The 3837-nt window shown below is 35.8% G+C and overlaps 1 long non-coding RNA gene across 1 annotated transcript; it reads left to right on the forward strand.

Annotated features, from left to right (window-relative positions):
• LOC122059184 lies at positions 1 to 2983 on the forward strand. Its single transcript, XR_006133997.1, has 2 exons — positions 1 to 95; positions 258 to 2983. It is a non-coding gene; the product is annotated as an uncharacterized LOC122059184 (long non-coding RNA).
• Positions 2984 to 3837: the final 854 nt, after the last annotated feature.

Here is a 3837-nt window from a genome sequence, read left to right on the forward strand (position 1 = left end):
GGAGAACAAAGTGGCAAAATTAGTAATTTTCCTCAACAAAGAGGGTAGTTTACCACTTTGGCAGGACCAAACATGGATCATCTATCCTTGCTCAGGTGCTTCTTCTATAAATGCAACTGAACAGTTAACCTTCACCACCAAAAAAAAGTTCATTTTCCTCAAAAATTTTCTCTAATTTTTGGTTTATTTCTTATGATGCTAAAGCTAATGCCCTTTTCTTCTTCTTAACATCTTTATTGTTTTTTGCTTTTTCGCAGGAGTCAGAAAATACAAGAAAGAGTTGCAGCTTCTGAGAGAGAGATTTCATGGAAGATCTTGCTCAAGACCACGCAGTTGATTCATATAACACTGCATCGGGGTATTGGTCTATCTCTGTTACTCCAAGATCCATCAAGACCCGATAGCCTTCTACCTCGATGCGCTGTTAATCTGTAAGCTGTGTGGTTTAGAGCGAGATCTTAGAGAAGCTCAGAGAGAGAGACAGAGAGAGAAAGAGAAGAACAAGCTAAAAGTTTGTAAGCTAATTTATTACTTGGTTTAATCTAACTATTTGCAGAGCTATCTAGAATTATTTCCCTATTTAATAATCTTTCTCTAGTTTTTGTGGTGAAAACTTGAGATCTTGAATGCAAGCTAAGACGTTTATTGGCGATTTCATGAGATGGGTATCAGAGAAGATTGTTTTTTAATTAAAGGTTGACTAAAAAATGGGTAACTTTATATCCTCTTTCAAAGTTATTCTTCTCATATGGTTGGCTGATGAGTTTGATCTATTTACCTGAAATAGTTAGATCTAGTACAAAAGCTTCAAATGTGACAATACAATCCAAATATCTGAAAAATAATGAGGGAAGATGGTTTATACTAAAGGGCTGGGGAGAGAAGGAGATGGACATCAAAGTTATATATTATAGAGGATACCACTTAAGAAAACTAGTATGAAATATAGGTAGATGAACCCTTTGGAGTTTGAACTTGTACTGTGGTGTGTGCCTCTCTTTTTTCAAGCCTTGGGTTGTGAAGGTCTGGTGGGTGGTGTGAATGTGTTCCAAAAAGGGTTTTTTTTATTTATTTATTTATTTATTGATTTTTTTTATGCATTTGGATTTTCATGTTTCTTGTTCTTCTCATGTGGGTGACTTCTTAGTAACGGTTTATCTAATTTTGCATGTTCCAGGTAGGGTTTTTGATTTTCTCTTTGGTTGATTTACCTTAGATTTGTATGTTTGTTAATGTGTATTTGAAGATTGTATTGGCCTTGGTCATTTAATTAGAATAATATAGAGGTGTCCAATGCATAGTGAAGAAGCCTGCATATGGTCCCACCCACATATTCCCATGTGGCAGGGCTCAAAAACCCAGAATCGAACTTAAATCCACCTCATAATCTATCTACGTATTCCATTTTAGGGTTTTGACAAATCTATGACTTTTTATTTGTTATGCATGCCCGAAATTTATGTATTTTTCATTATATCCTTCCAAACATCATGCATGTTTTAGGTAATATATGGAGCTGAATTTATGTTTTGAATTATTCCCTGATTTTTTATTTTTTTTTGGTTAACCAAGGTATTTAGGTCAATTTACACATAATTCTCCAACAATTTTCTATTCCAGATATCCATGCTTCACATTCTACTTTTTCACTTTATCTACCATAGTCAGATAATCTAACATTGTATTTTTTTTTATTGCTACTATTTATTTCAATGTAACTTTGTGTGGGTGTATAAGGATTTTGGGTATACAGGATGTTCCTGAGAAGCACATGACTTAAGTTCACATTATCGATCCATGTCGATGTTGAGTTTATTTGATCTAGAACAGCCCATATTAGTTGAGATCGGATGATTTTACCTACGCTTTTGAAGTCGATTTTATTTTTAATGTTATTACCCTTGGTCTATTCCGTTACATCAATATGGAATCAACCAAGAACCAGGATTGCTGGGTGGCAATATCGATCTAAAAGCCAGCCAATTCAAGATGGATACCACACAACTCAGACCATATTTCCACTCCATTGGCTTTTTTGGCCACATGAAAGTTTAGTACCTTTTTCGACATCCTGTGTTTAATAATGATTGTTGAATCTTGCCGACATGTCCATTGTCAAAATGAAACTAGAAGTCTGTAAGATAAGTTCCTGAGACTCAAAAGAAGAATTATCTTAGTGGGACTAATTAAGAGAATAATCAAGATATTATGCTTGTACGTAGGCATGCATGAGGTTTTTGTGAGCCAAGGTAGGCTCATCCAGCCTAGGCTCTTCGCAAGAGAGTGACATGAGGAAAGAATAAGGGTCCGTTTGATTTTGTTATTTGAAACGTGTTTTTCCGTTTTTCTGTGTTCAGAAATAGAAAAACACCCTCTTTTCCATTTGATTTTTCTATTCTATTTCACCTATTTATTGAAACAAAAATTAAAATTTATACCTGTTTTTGTTTTCAGAAATAAAAATGAAGAAATACCTCTGACTTGCTTTTCTGTTTCTTGAAACAGAGTGAAGGAGAAAAATCGTGAAAATGCCGAAGCCCTACCCAAGCCCAACTCTCCTATCTCCTTGCAACTCTCCACAAAGCTCCAATGTCTCTGCTCTCTCTCTCTCTCTCTCTCTCTCTCTCTCTCTCTCTCTCTCTCTCTCTCTCTCGTGTCAAGCAATGGTCTCGTTGCAACTCTCCTCGCGGCAACTCCAAAGGAAAAGGTTTCTGCAACTTGAACTGCTCAAGCTCAAGTCTGCAAAGCATAGGTCTCTCTCTCTCTCTCTCTCTCTCTCTCTCTCTCTCTCTCTTGTCAAGCTCAGGTAAAATTTCAACCACTAATTGACAGATCTGATTTCATCTCTGTAACGTGGGGATTAGGGGATTTTCTTGTTGATATGTGATGGGTAATAGTTCCTAGCCCTAATTTCTGTTCCTGCTAAGCTTTGTGGATTTGTGTTATTTCATCTCAATTGAATACTGAAGGTTGCATTAGTTTATGGGTAGTATTTTGAATAGAGTTGATCTAACTACAAATGCCAACTACATGTTTGGTATTTCACATTTGATTTGCAGTCCATATAATTCATTGGACATATTGAAACTCTCTCAGTTTCATTAGTCTTTGTTGGATGCCTACTTTTGCATGACCATATTCCGATGCAAGAGATATCATGTTAGAATTTTTGTGAAAATGAAAACCCACCCTGCATTTGAGTTTTCCCCTGTGAAGCTCCCATCTATGATCATTGTCACCTTTTGGTTTGAGTTGTCAATTAACTTCTGCAAGTGGGGATTTGAGGGGACTTGTTCTGTGTCAATCCTGTAAGATTTCCAATTAAGTGGGCTAGCATAGTCCAATATTTGTTTTTAAAATCGGTTTGGTGGTGTTGACGACAGATGGAGTAAGCAGAAATGATCCAATATGATAAGTGATCTCTACGAAGATATTGAATTTTATTAGTACACCTTAACGGTATAAAATATATATTACTATGTGTGGACCTAAGGTATTGTTGGGAAGAAACCCTAATTTCTTTGTAGGGTTGGTCCCCACCCTCACCCATATATATAGTTATCACTGACTCACTTCATTAAGTGAAGCTAATAATCCAAAGCAAAAGGGAAAGAAGGTAGACCAGATCAACATTGATCATGTAGTGTAAGAAACATACAAAAATAGTCTTAAGGAATTGTTATTTTTCAGTCATGGATTGTGATGCTCATCGATCTTCATGAATTGTTTCCGCATTTATTTTCTATCAATGGTATCAGAGCCTTGTTCATGAAAATCGATGGCTGTAAACATATAAATTTTTATTATAATTATCGTGTGTTTAGATGGTCGATTATT

The sequence above is a fragment of the Macadamia integrifolia genome, chromosome 13 (assembly GCF_013358625.1).
Source record: "Macadamia integrifolia cultivar HAES 741 chromosome 13, SCU_Mint_v3, whole genome shotgun sequence".
Taxonomy (NCBI): domain Eukaryota; kingdom Viridiplantae; phylum Streptophyta; class Magnoliopsida; order Proteales; family Proteaceae; genus Macadamia; species Macadamia integrifolia.